This window comes from Haplochromis burtoni, unplaced genomic scaffold (genome assembly GCF_018398535.1).
Source record: "Haplochromis burtoni strain Fernald_Lab_line unplaced genomic scaffold, NCSU_Asbu1 Contig_160, whole genome shotgun sequence".
Taxonomy (NCBI): Eukaryota; Metazoa; Chordata; class Actinopteri; order Cichliformes; family Cichlidae; genus Haplochromis; species Haplochromis burtoni.
In genome coordinates this window covers 107,387-122,509 of record NW_024582521.1, presented here as the reverse complement: position 1 = coordinate 122,509, position 15,123 = coordinate 107,387, and positions in this window count along the sequence as shown.

The following is a 15,123-nucleotide window of genomic DNA, read 5'->3' as shown; positions in this document are numbered from 1 at the left end:
AAATGTTATATTTTTCAAAGATTAAGCCTAGGGGGAGCATATATAATGAGAATAACATTGGGCCAAGCACAGAGCCTTGGGGCACACCACAGCATAAGGATGCAGTTGAGGAAGAATAAGTACCCAAGGTAACGGAGAAAGACCTGTTCAAAAGGTATGATTTGAACCAGTTAAGGGCTTCGCCCCGAATGCCCACAGTGCATTCTAACCTCGTTAATAAAATATTATGGTCAACCATGTCAAAGGCTGGGGACAAATCCAACAAGACTAATACAGCAGAATGCCCCGAATCAGTAATTAAGAGAAGATCATTAAGGACTCTCAGCAAAGCTGTTTCAGTGCTGTGGCGTGGTTTAAAACCAGATTGAAATTTATCACAGATGTCATGTGCATCCAGGTAAGCCTGGAGTTGCGAGAGAACTATCTTCTCTAGGATTTTGGAGAGGAACGGAAGTTTGGATATCGGCTTATAATTAACAAAATCACAATGATCAAGACACCTTTTTTTAAGAACAGGTTGCACTATAGCATGTTTAAAAACAGAGGGAACATAGCCAGAAGACAAGTTCATTAAAAACAGAATACTGGGCCCAATGCCATCCTTCACAATGCAAGACGGAAGAGGTTCATATGCAGAACTAGTAATAATGTAAATAGAATAACAGGATAGAATAAATAAGCATAAAATAAATAAACGTTAGGTAAAAGCTAAATTAAAAAGGTGGGTCTTGAGCCTGTTCTTAAAAACATGTACGTTCTCTGTGGCCCTGAGCTCCTCCGGCAGGCTGTTCCACATGGCATGCATTTTTAATTTCTCTTTGCTATTTGGGCTGATTGGGATCTGATGAATGTAAAAATAAAAAATGACCAGATTTTTTTTTAACCTGATTTTTGTTTCTGAGAAAAATGAGATCCACATATCCTCTTAGACCCCAAAGGGGTTTCTGAGCTTCCTGCTCGAAAATGAAATGCCCAAAATTATTGATTATTTCTCTGTAATTACAAACTCTGTGCTTACAATCTTGGTATCAAAATAAAGCTGACACTCGTGAAATTTCATCAGAGGTATAAATATTGCAGCAAATATTACAGTGTCAAAGTTACTGAGACTGGAACACAGAAAAAGTTAGTAGAGTTTATCCTCGCCTAATTTTTTAATTTATTTTTTAGCATATAACCCTTTTAAAAATATGCCTCAGTTCACATTTCATTCCAGAAATTCAGTAACCAACTTATAAACATAATCTGTGCAAAGATTTACGTTTCTAAAGTGAAACAGTGAAAAATTACAGCACTGGCAATACATGAATATCCAGACATTGTACAAAAATGTCCAATTTTGGCACACATTGGACACCATGCCAGTTGAATTTTTTTTAGGTATTAAAGAGCAGAAATTAATTAATTTTATTAACAGGCTTAAAAATGCCTTTTTCAAAAATATATTTGTGAAGAAATAACCACACATTTACATGGTAATGGCCCTTTTCTGCAGTGCACATGGAGCGTTTAATTGGCCTCTGGCCCTTTAAACTCTGAGGGGCTGTAACTTTGGTTTCTTTTGGTCAATTTGCATGATTGACACCTCTTTTTGATCGTTTGAGCCAATAAGATCACAGTAATGATACCACGTTCACGTCACTTCAACCAATTAGAAGTTGCAAGGCCAAAGCCGACATGGGCCCAAATTTACTGGATGTGGCGTCTGTCCAGTCACGTGTCTATAGGTGGGTCTAAAATGGAGGTTGTTGACGGAAAACAGCTCTGATGCGGCTAGGTAGGCATGGTAACTGCCGATAATCATGTGGCTACTGGCTACCGGCGAAAATAACGGAGGAAATCGGGACGGTAAGCCAATTTCTGTCTTAGCGCATTTGCTCCGCTGTGTGTTTTTGTGGTCTTCTTTTGCGGCTCATTCAGTGAATTTTGGTCAGAGCGTGGTGAAACTTGGTGTTTGGAGTCAGTAATAGCTCTGGAAGCTAACCAGCCTATCTTTAGTTGGTTTCATGAAGTCTGAAGCATTTCTTGTTCGGTTTTGTTTGTTTAGTGGACTTGTGTGCATTTAGGTAACTGCTTGTTTAATCATGGCTTGTTTTCGGTGTGTTTGGTGGTTGTAGAAATGGTTTATATGAGATTTTAGCTGAGACTCAGAGGTTTCTGTGGATACCACACATGTCTGGACTTATATTTCTGACCCCATGTTATAACTGATTAAATGTGATCTCCTCCTATTTGCCTCCGGTACCAGGGGCGTGGGGCTTAAGTGGATATGAGGACATTTGTTTTAAATTGAAAATAGAACAGTGGCAGTATAGTGTCCTCGTAAGTGGATATCAGGCCCTTGTAGAGCAAAATTTAGTATTTTGGTCTAGACAACCCAAAATGTGATGTCCACATATGTGGACACCAGGTCCTAGGAGGTTAATTACAAATCCTCAACTCTATCATAAAAACAAATAAATAAGAAATTCTTGCCCTTTTTTAAAATTCAGTGCCCAGGTGCCCTTAAGCAAATGCCTTGATGACACCATCACTTAATTCACAACACAAGGCACTTTATACTGTAAGATAAAAACCCTACAACATTAAAAAGAGACCTGAACAATCAAACAGCGCCTCCCATTCTACTTTTGAAAAACTGCGAGCCAGAAGTAAGCCCCCAGTCTGAGAACAAAGTGCTTTCTTTGTGACAAGACCTGATTATTTAAGGTTTTGTATCTGAGCAGAGGGATTTCAGTTTTGCATTTAACAGCGAGGCAGTGAGAGGGAGCTCATATGGCCTCTCTTTGTAGACCTAGTGAGTGCTCTCGCTGGGACCTGATGATATACTCCAATCATAACATTATGACCACTGTCAGGTGAAATGAATAACTCTGATTATCTCATCATCATAGCACCTGTAAGTGGGTGGGCCATATTAGGAAGCAAGTGGACATTTGGTCAAAGCTGATTAGAGTTGGAAGTAGTTGATCTGAAGTTATGATAGCTGGACAACTGGGTCATCTAGTGGGGTGTTCCAGGCCTGCAATGGTCAGTTTCTATCAGAGGTGGTCCAAACAAAGAACAGTGGTCAGTCACTGACAGGGTCATGGCAGCCAAGGCTCACTGATGTATGTGGGGAGCAAAGTCTGGCCTGTGTTTTCTGAATCAACAGATGAGCTACAGGAGCTCAAATTGCTGAAAAAGTGCAAGAAGGTGGCCTGGTCGGATGAGTCATGCTTTCTTTTCTATCATGTGGATGGCTGACTGTGTGCAAAAGAAGGCAAACTGGTGCAAGCTGGGAAAACGTGGGCCCTGCCATCTATGTGGTTGTTACTTCGCACCACTTACCCAAGCATTGTTGCAGACTGCATGTACTCATGGAAACAGCACTGGCTCTTTTAGAGGATCATGTGGACTACCACCAATCAAAAATAATTCGTGATGATTTAAGGAGCACGACAGTGAGTCTGAGTGTTGACTTGGCCTCCAGATCGCTCAGATCTTAATGGAACCGAGCATCTGTGGGATATGCTGAACAAACAAGTGTGATACATGGAGGCCCGGCTGGCAACTTAAAGGACCTGAAGCATCTGTCTGCATATCTTGGTACCTGACACCACTCCTTGATGTGTCAGGGCTGTTTGAGCAGCAAAAAGGGAACCAACACAATATTAGGCAGATGGTCATAAAGTTAACCATGATCTGAGTATTTGTGCATGCAGCCTGATGAAAAATAACTTCATGATTCCTCACAGTGTTACTGGAGACCAAAATAAAGAAATCTAACCTCGGTAATCTCAATTAAGAATCCAGTAATTAGTAATCTCAGTAATGCAAATGGTGAAATGTCTATGTATGATGCATTTGCCAAAGTTCCTAACAGAAAGGATAAACTGGCTCTATGAAGGTCATTTTAGTTCAATAACTGCTGAGATTATAAAATCTTAACAAAACACTTGAGACAACCTTGGAGTTCAGTCTCTGCTGCTTTCTCCAATTTAAATGGCAAGAAGAAGATATTGAAATGTATGCCCCGCTCTTTTCACACACTGTGACAGCATCACAGAAATTGGCTGACTGGATTTCAGTGGTGTCCCATTTATGAGGGATAAAACTTGTAAAACAATTCATTTTAATACATGAAGAACCCACAGCGTTTTCAGACCGGGCGAGAATGCATAAATTTCCTGGCTCTGAGTTTGACCTCGACTTAAGGGTGTCCTTAACTAAGGGCTATTTGGTGAAAACCACGGGCTATACCCTGTTCCATTTGTACTGTCTTATATGTTAATGCATCTAGGAATTTATCCTAAGACCCTCAGAAACCCCCCCTCCAAAAAAACGGGTATAGCCACAAGGGAAATCCAGTGGCTGAGCAATATCCTTTCTCTATGAACAGAGGAAATTGTTCAGTGACCCTTTCAGGCCTTGTCCATTTGAATATGTGTGTTGTCCCTGTCTGTGTCCTCATCAGAGCAGACTGAGTAATGGCACAACACAACAAGGACGCTTCAGTAAAATGAAATGCATTTGTTCTGCTCCTGGTTTGCATGTCAGAGTTTTCCAAGACGACAAAAAGGAAATGTGAATGGAGAGGAGACTCTCTCTCGCTCCTTCTTTTCTCAGGTGTAGAGGTGTGTCTCGTCCCTCCATGGGTGGAGCCATCTTTGCTTTCCTCAGCAGTCTGAGTGAGGTGCAGGAGCACCAGCATTGCTGCTAAATCGGATCACCTTGTGTTCTAGTTCTTGTGTCTGCTGCTTTATTGTACTCACTGTAATGTACTCACCTGTGGAAATCTCACCTGTAACTCACGTGCCAAGCCGCCTCCCCACCAGCTCTCCCCTGCCACCTCTGAACTGCAGCCTGCTCGTTAGCTACGTAACTACGTAACTCTGATGCCGATTACAAGAAAGGATCCATGGAGGCAGAGCTCGTTCAGGCCGTCTGTCGCTGTCGGCCAACACAACCTCCCCCAAATAAACCGAATCTGCTCACAGAAACAGATCTGATCGTGACATCTTGGTGTTTAGTTAGGAAGTGCAAAGGATACGTTTTACAAAACTTTAGTGAAACCGTCTCACAGGAACTTGGTACACAGTGAAATGTAAAGAAAAGCAGATGCAATGCTTTGTGAATCTCATAAATCCACATTTCATTCATAATAAAATATCAAAAACAAAGAGTGAGATAGTATGAGCTCATTTTAAATTTGATTTAAAAGAAAAATATCTGGGAATCAATGAGGTCACTGGCTGCACTTTTCTGTCCCCTCCTTTTCTGTTTTAGGGTTTTCATGTCATCTTAATAGCATGTGCCTTTTGACCTGAGCGCTGATAGCAATCAGACGGTCCCGTTCCTCTGTAGTCTGGAGGACACAGCTCCAGTTTTTTCCAAAAGGAATTCCACTTTTAACCTTCTGACCATCTTCACTTCTGAGAAACTCTCTGAGAGATCATCATGTGACTGACCTGCCGACCTTCTTGTTAGCACCACCTACTCTTCCAGGCTTTGGTTGTCCTGTCACTATTTTTGCTGCCACCGAAGTCAAAATGAGATGAGCTAATATTATTGTTAAAACTGTCCATTTTTTCAGTTTTCTCAGTCGCTATATTTCCAAAACGAATGTCTATAAAATAATGTTTAATTCAGTTTATACTGTAAGGTCGACCCCACAATAATACATACAGAGAAAAACCCAACAATCATATGACCCCTATGAGCAGCACTTTGGCGACAGTGGGAAGGAAAAACTCCCTTTTAACAGGAAGAAACCTCCGACAGAACCAGGCTCAGGGAGGGGCGGGGCCATCTGCTGTGATTGGTTGGGGTGAGAGAAGGAAGACAGGATAAAGACATGCTGTGGAAGAGAGGCAGAGATTTACAAATCATTATTATCATGTTGTTATTTACATTTGACACAGTTGCAGCACTCTGAGACATCTGAGGAAGAACATGTAGCTTCATGGAAAACACCTAAACTGTGGTGCGTGCCACAGACGCAGCTGTTTCTGCAGTTGCCACATTTATCTTTGTCCTGAAAATGAAAAAAGAAATGAAGGGTTCACTGTTGAGACACGAGAGGAGATCCAGTATGGATCGCAGAGGCGGACTTTAAAAGCAGGATCCAAACCGAGTAATAAAAATACTCGGAGACCTTTTTGTTTAGTTCAATTTGTTTAGTTTATCTTCCGCTGTGCAAAGCCATGTATGTGAAGTGCAGCTGGTTACTGGTGTACCAGGTCAGCCTCAAAGCACACATGTAAGGACTCTTGTAAAATACAGAGAGGGCAGGCAAAAATATAACAACATGAAAAAAGGTAAAGGCGAACAGAAGCAGAAGGTCTTCATCTCTCATGTATAGAAATTGGAAACGTCTGACCAGCCGGGGGTTGCTTATCTCAAAGGGCAGATAGCATCACGAAACAGGCCTGTAATGGCCGCATGCTCCAATTGATAATCCCCTCCTTCCCCTCCCTGCTGCTGTCTGTCCGGAGATACGAGGCCCCCGGTCGCAGGCTTAGAGGCTTGGAGAGCAAGGGAGCATTACTGATTCAAAAGAAATGCATTTTGGCTCTTTCAGTGCTCTGGGGGACTGGGTTAACATAATACCTTCCCCTCCCCGGTCCTTGACTTGTTTTTGATTGATACTTTTCAATTACAGTCCACTCCTGTCCAAGCCAGCCGCGCCGCTGTCCTCGCCCCCTCCCGAAACATTCAAAATGCTATTTTTCCCACTGTGCGATAACTTCAAACATTTAGGGCTACAAGAGCAGTGGTAACCCTGTTTAGCCGGCGCAGTAAATTGGTTCCATGTTCAACATAATAGCACTGACAGGCTTTTGCTAGGGAAATCAGTCCGGCAAAGGGACATGCCAACGATAAGACATCCAGCTTTGAAATTCTATTTCTCCCTATCAGAATTAAATCTGGACTTTATATTTCTTTTTGCCTGGGCGCAGGCTCTCTCTGGTCGCTTTCTGGCCTCTACTATTTGATCACAGGGTGACAACTAATACTTACCCCTGAGATCCTTTGCTCTCTCCATTTTCTAGGACTTTGGACGCTATTTTTTCTCGTGCCTTGTTATTTTTCCTCGTCTTTTTTCCCATATTGGTTGTCAAAATCTTCGATGATTTGTCCATCCCGAGGATGTACTGCATCAGAACGCGCTGTGCGCTTCTGCAGCCTTTTAAGATACTGCGCTGCACCTGAGGGTTTCCTTCACATTACATGCACACAGCAGTATCATGTACAGTTAAACTGAAAAGCTGTTAAATCGGCACCTTTACAATGCAAATAAATACAAGGTGCAGCGTGCTGCAGAACAGCACGTGCATGCGAGTCCTCTTCTCTTCTCTGGGTAAATATTTCCATGAGCAGCAGCAGTGCTGTAATCATTAGCAGAAGCTTTCCAGTGGTATCTGGGCTGATCTGATATCCATGTGGCTCCTGATGACAACACCAGGCCCTGCAGATAATTAATCTATTTAGCTGAGGGGGTGGAAAGCCACCCGCCGCTAGGTCAGATAAGTTTGTGGATTTACACATTTTAAAGTCATCCAGTCCCTCAATGGCACCAAACTGTGCAATATTCTAATGCCATTAATTACTATTTCCAATTGGATGGTCTCGACTGTTTCTGGACCAGCTGTTTCATCAAGCGCGCGTGTGTGTGTGTGTGTGTGTGTGTCTGTGTGCGCGTGTGTGTGTGTGTGTGTGAGTGTGTGTGTGTGTGTGTGTGTGTGTGTGTGTGCGTTGTGAGTGGAAGACACCCCCTCCCAGTGCAAACAGCATGCCTTCCTCCGTCACAGGGCGACATTCTAAAAGATCCCTGTTGTAATTCAGCCCACCATCACAGAGTGGCGCGTGTGGGTATGAATGCATGAGGGAAAATGAAAGTGGTGTGGCACTGTGTACTCAAATAAGAGCTGCAGTAGGAGTCCAGTCGTGGCATCTACATATGCAGAGAAGCAAGGCTCATCAGGTCGAACATTCAGAGTACTGTAGATTAAAGCTGATGTCCACAGACAGTCTTTGGACTGTGGGATCAACACCAGAGTGACACAGCCAACCAGGTGACTCACACACCTAGTTGGCTTTGAACCTTCCTGTTGTAAAACAGTGGAAACCACATGATACCGTCCCTATGATATTCAGTTTCCCCTCTTTTTGTGTGAAACATACAGTACATAGCAATTAAAATACTTGCAGAAGATCCTGTGTTGTCTGTATTATGTGGGCACGTGTGTGCAAACAGAATCCAAATCTGCTGGAAGCACTGAGATGATTACATCACCAAATAAACTCTCAGTAATAAAGAGACAGTCGCTGTGCTATCCCAGGACAGATGTGCTGCGTCCACTGCTCCGAGGTCTCATTTCAGGAAACACCTTCGATTCCCATCAGAACCATTAGGATCCTACTTTGCTCTTATTAGGGCCAGACGTGTTCTTAGCAGAACATATTTTATATTTCCATCTGTTTTCCAGTGTAACCAGTGTTTAAGTGGTTATCTTCACATGTGTGACACTCCTGTATAAGAGTCTGACTAAAGTAATGCTTCAAATACATATGAGAAATCTATATTTTCAAAGCCAGCAGTGATGTCCTGACACACAGCGCATACACTCCGTGGGTGTGCGTATAGACGTACATTTATAGTGCCATCTACAGATGTCACAGGGACATCAGCATCCCCAGTCTCACCAACTTAAAATTCACACATTCCAGGCATTCATTAGGGGCTGGGGCAGAGTGACAGAGAGGGAGTGAGGTGCTCCCGGGTTCCCTGCTCTGACATTGTGAGTGTCAGACTCCGATCACTTTAATCAGAGCGAGGATATGCATGATAAAACGGATAAGGGACTTTAATCAAAAAAATTCGCTGGTCTGGAAACGTGACACACTCCGACAAGCACGCCTCATCCCCCCACTTCCCTGCACCCTCCCGTCTCCACCCCCACCCCCCATCTGCTCAGCCCCAGTATCACCAGCACTCCAACCCGGTCTGAGCTCACCATGAATATGCATGGGCCAAACAGGAGATAGGTGCCACATTAAAATGGACCGCTGCGTGTTTAGCTGAGGAGACTAGAAGCATCCAGCGTGCATGTGTGACGTGCACACACACACACACACACACCTAAAGTCATGGGCTCCATGAGGACACTGTACTTTTATCAAATCTATAGCATTAAAGGAAGATGAGCTCCTCGTCACTCCCCAGGATTGGTTTTTGCAGCAGCTGCACATTCCTTCACACATTTCCTTTCATCGTGTGTTAATAACGTTCATGTTCACCGTCAGAGGTTCATGCTAGTGGATTCATGCTCCACTGCTGGTTAATGATCAGTTACACATGTTGGAATTGACATGCAGATGCTTTCCCTGACATGAAATATAAACGCCCTTGTTTGGTTGAGTTCATATATTCATATGAGATTACTGCACTGTGTATGCAGAACTGTCCTGTGCTGCCTTTGCAGCATGAATGAAAACAAGCAGAACAAAGAAAAACATGTGAACACGTTGGTTTGTATTGCCACAGGGTTCATATGAAGTAAATGGAGCTGATGACTTTAAATGAAACAGACACATTGGATGGCCGCGTAATTTATTATTATTATCTTTTAACTAAGTAATAACTTGTTATCAGCAGGGCCTTTACCTGCTCTTGTCTGCCTGACTGTTGTCATGATTTGGTCCATCTTTGCCTTTACTAAAAGATGACTATTCAGTATAAAACTCCCTTACATGGAATTTTCCCTCATACTGCATAGCCAAATGGACTTGTTGTAACTGAACAAGAGAAATTATGCTTGTTTAGCATGTGGCTAACCCTACCATATTCATGATGCAGCATTTATGTTTGCATGCATAGTCGTTTGGCTGTAAGTGGAGGATTTTTGTCTGGAGCCTATGCAGACATGCTTGCAGTTGAAGTACTTGTGTGTAGTCCTCCAAAACTTCAACAGTGTGTTGATGAGCTATGCACAGATACAATGCTGAGTAGCTGAGATGAGCTTGTAGAGGCTAAGCCTACGTTTGAAGCCTCTGAGGTGTTCGATGGTGGGGGTGACGTGATGCCACCGGTATGAATGAAACTCCAGCCGTGCGTATCCAGTCTGTTTAAAATGTTTGTTGTATCCCATCAGTTGTATTTGTTTTCAATTCAATTCAATTTCATTTTTATAGCGCCAAATGACAAGGTGCTTTATATTGTATAGTAGATCATACAGTGATACATACAGAGAAACCCAACAATCATATGACCCCCTATGAGCAAGCACTTTGGTGACAGTGGGAAGGAAAAACTCCCTTTTAACAGGAAGAAACCTCCAGCAGAACCAGGCTCAGGGAGGGGCGGGGCCATCTGCTGCGACTGGTTGGGGTGAGAGAAGGAAGACAGGATAAAGACATGCTGTGGAAGAGAGACAGAGATTAATAACAGATATGATTCAGTGCAGAAATATTTATCAAATGAATGGATCACAAAAAACTGCAGGGAGGCCTACACCTCCCTCACTCCTCTTCCAGCTGTGCAGGAGGACATTCCCAGGTCATCTTAGAGGGATCAGCTTTCTGCTGTGTCCTCGTCTGCTCTGGGATCTCAGGTAGGAGGTGGCACAGATCATATCATGATTTCAACAAAACTAAACATTTCATACGTAGAGTTGAAAGCAAAACTATGACAGGTTAATGTTTCTTTGATTTTTCCCAGCTTTATCTGTAGATATATTCAGTTACTGGTAGATGCAAATAAAACAGTCCTTTCATTACTTATCAAGTCATGCTTTGTAAGATAAACTTCCTCTGGCTGCCCAAATCAACTTTTAACCTGTTTAACTTTTGTTTGTTTGGTTTTGTTTGTTGTTCTTTAGATACATTTTTATTTGACTGATACTTTGAGTCTGCACATGTCATGTGTGTTTATTAAAATAAGCTGTACTTTGTGTGTGTATTTGCACGAAGCCCCGGCCGTTCTGATGTAGTGTCCGAGTCCAGATGGCTTCTCGGTGTATCCCGTTGGCCCGTCCAGCTCCAGCCCGAGCTAAAGGTGGCTCCACACTCTCTGACAGCAGCTCACTCTTCCTCACATCAGAGCTAATGAAGCGTGTTCAAGTGCCATGAAAGGACCAGTGAGAGAGAGAGTGTGCACGTGGGCGACATCACACTATAATTACTTCCTGAGCTATGCTAATTAATTAGCACATACATGCATTTCTAAACGGGTCATACATACTGAGCCAGATGGTCTAAATGAAAACATGTATGTGCATGAAGTGCTATCAGGGAAAAATGAATCGTACATAGCAGGCGTAGCTGTGACATTAGCATATTATATTGATTGAAACACTGCAAACAATAAAGACAATTAACGACGTGATAGGTGGGACACTTTCTGAGAGCTGCCACTAAAGACGTGAGCGGAAACTTTTTACCTTTAACACTAATTGTGTATTATTGTGTTTCTATGTGTATATGCTAAATGTGATCCATTAGGTACTAGCAGAGGTGGCAGAAGTACAGGGTGGGCCATTTATATGGATCCACCGCAATAACATGGGAATGGTTGGTGATATTAAAGTCCTGTTTGTGGCACATTAGTATATGTGAGGGGGCAAACTCCTCAAGATGGGTGGTGACCATGGTGGCCATTTAGAAGTCGGCCATCTTGGATAAGATGAAGAGTGGGAGAAGAGGGTTGCATTGACAATCCAACACAATGGGCAGCACATTGAACACATTTTATAAGTGGTCAGAAACTTGTAAATAACTCATGAAAGAATAAAGTTACGTTGAAACCAAGCACACCATTGTTTTTCTTGTGACATTACCAATAAGTTTGATGTGTCACATGGCCCTCTTCCTATTGAAAAAACAAAAGTTGTATCCAAGATGGCCGACTTCTAAATGGCCACCATGGTCACCACCCATCTTGAGGAGTTTGCCCCCTCACATATACTAATGTGCCACAAACAGGACTTTAATATCACCAACCATTCCCATGTTATTACGGTGTATCCATATAAATGGCCCACACTGTACAGACATTCTGTACTTAAGTAGAAGTACAAATACTACTGTTAACTACTATTCCTGTAAAGGTTGAAGTACTGATTCAGCCTCTTCACTCAAATAAAAGTACAAAAAACAGTACAGGCTCTGAAATGTACTCAGAGTAAGAAAGTAAAAGGATCTCTTTGGAGGATGTTTCTATCTTTGTGTAAAGCTAACTAACCTTGTGCTGTATCAATATAATGATAAAACAATACCATAGATGGGAATACAAACTTTAGTCTAATTATACTCAGCTTGAATCAGAAGGAAAATAAAAACTATATATCTATTGTCTGTTCCTCACAGCGTGAGAATGTGAACAGTCAGGGGTTAAAGTGGGGAACCTAAAACTGGTTGTAGTGGGTCCAGTTTGGGAAAAGAATCAAACACAATAATTTCTACTGAGAGCTCCAGTAGATGTTGTTAGTGTGCAGGCTGTGATCAGCTGACCTGCAGCTGAATCCAACCAGATGTGAGCAGATGTTCCCTGAGCTGTCCTGACTGATTTCATCCTCCACACTGACAGCACGCTCTGTTGATGCTGTCTGTTTTATAGAGGGTTTAAAGTTTGTACGAAGGTGGAATCAGTCAGTGAATCTGTGCTACTCTGTAGCTGTGACCATGAACCCACAGCCACTGTGCAGCAGATGGCCCCGCCCCTCCCTGAGCCTGGTTCTGCCGGAGGTTTCTTCCTGTTAAAAGGGAGTTTTTCCTTCCCACTGTCGCCAAAGTGCTTGCTCATAGGGGGTCATATGATTGTTGGGTTTTTCTCTGTATCTATGAAGCGCCTTGAGGCGACTTATGTTGTGATTTGGCGCTATATAAATAAAAATGAATTGAATTGAATTAAATGATCACAGTACAAACTAACCTGTTTATCCTGCACTAACCTGCAGAGGAGTTTAAATAGCAGTTGGTCTGCCTCAGTTTGTTGTGCAGCAGGTTTCACAGTATGAAGAAAACACAATGTCACATGCACAGACATAATGACTGATTTAAAACATGACTACTTACATTTAAGCTTTAAATATCCAGTTTATCAAACCCCCCTGAGCATCGCATCACATTCACACCAGAAACAAACCAGTTCATTTGGAACTGTACCAAAGGGGAACAAAGGGTGTGTGTTGAGAATAGATTGCTTAATATACATCAGAGTTAAAGAGGAGATAGTTTGGGATTGCTTGCAATATTACAATATGGCGGTTCATGGGTGTAAGAATCCAAAATAGAAAATAGGCCTGGGATGGGAACAAAGAACTGGGTGCAGGGCAGGAGGACAATTAACCCCACCCCCAAGACAGTAGCAAGAGTTACTGAGGGTGAGGGGCAGATAATTGCCGATGGACAGAACCTTAAAAGGAGGTGGGGGTCAGCGTGTCAGCACCCCTGGCCACTGTACCAGTGTATTTCCATTGTGGGGGTGTTTACTGTAGGGGGGAGGAGACCAGAGGTTATAACTGTAACTGTTGTGTGAAACTCTTCAGATCAGGCTGTAGAATAGGATGCAGTGTGCTGATCTCCAGATGCATCTGTAAGGAAAATGGGTAATAAGAGGATTGTGTAAAACATGGAAACATCCCCGTGTGATCTCTACCAGGATATCAAGAATCAGAGAGACCGGTGTCCTCACAGTGTGGCTGCTTTGGTCTGCACACGAGTGCTATTACTGTGTTAACACCTGCACAAATGAACTACTGTGACTCTGTGGGCCAGAGCAGAACTGAGTTACTACAAACCAAAAGTAGCAACCAGTAATCCCAGTCATGTGATCCTTGTCTTCTCACTGCACATATGGTCACATACCAAGTGGTCCTGCAAGTTACTTTTATCTACAAAATTTATCAGGGGAATTCATCATTATGTGGCTCACAGGTGTGGCTCTCCACCTGGCTCGCAGCAGTCAAGTAATCTGGTAGGAGTTGCCAAACTCTCCACAACACCAGGTCACAGCAGTGCACACGCTGCACCAATACAACACCACAACTATTGAATGGTCTTAAAACTTCTCACAAAGTTTAGTGTCACTAGTTTCCTGTGAGCCACACGCAAGACAAGTGAGAGGAGAGAAGCTGCAGAGAGGCATGTGAGCCTGTCTCTGCTTTGGATCGTCACATTGTAGGGGTGTAAATTCAACCAGATTTATATAAATGAGATCTGCTCTATCAAAAGCACAATGGATGCTGTCTGCCCCAGAACAACAGCTTTTTCTCAGGCTTTCCAGTTATCGATAAAGTCCACACTACTCTCTGCACACAACACAGACAAGCAGCGGCTTAAGGAGAACCTGTGGCAGAACATGTCACTACTGGTCCTGGAGGTCATCAGAGAAAACTACAGAGTCTGACATTGCTTTGGCAGAGTTACCCAACAAAGTCTTAATGTTAGTGATCCAGCAGAATCACTGGGAAAAGGCCAGCAGTCATCGTTTGCGAACGACACGAACAACTATGAAAGGTGTTCTTTTTTCTAATGTGGGTTAAAAGCATGTGATTCATGTGATTTTCAACAATTTGAAAAGAATAAACCAACATGTGGCTTTAATTGCAGGTGTGGTTGTAGAGTTGTTTCTCAGTGTTGGCAACCTCTGAGCTATTAAAGGCAGCAAAGTTATTTCTCTATTAGTTTTTGGATGCAATGAAAACAGCCACTTGTTCTCTCCTCTCTGTGTCTTTGGGCCCCTCATCCCAGTTACCGGCTCACCTTCCAGAACAAATCCCTCTAATTCTGTGGATGATCATTTGGAGGGCAAGGAGCTTGTTAGACTAATGATTAAGTTTAACCATCCCTTTAAGAATATATGGACATGCTTCAGCTGAGCAGAACAGTGTAATGGTTAGGAAATGAGACTGAGGATGGGGAGAGGGGGGAGGCAGAGAGACGGCAGGGGTGGAAAAGACTGAACGGGACAAGCAGGAAGATTTTAGGACTAAAGACGTTCCTTTTCCAAACATGCAGACAGTGCTGTAGACTTCATGCTCAGAGCACGATGCAGCGCTCTCGTCAGGTGTTTAAGGAGTATTAAATTACAAGGCCCACACGCCCTCTTCATACACGACCTTCCCTTGTATACCTCCAACA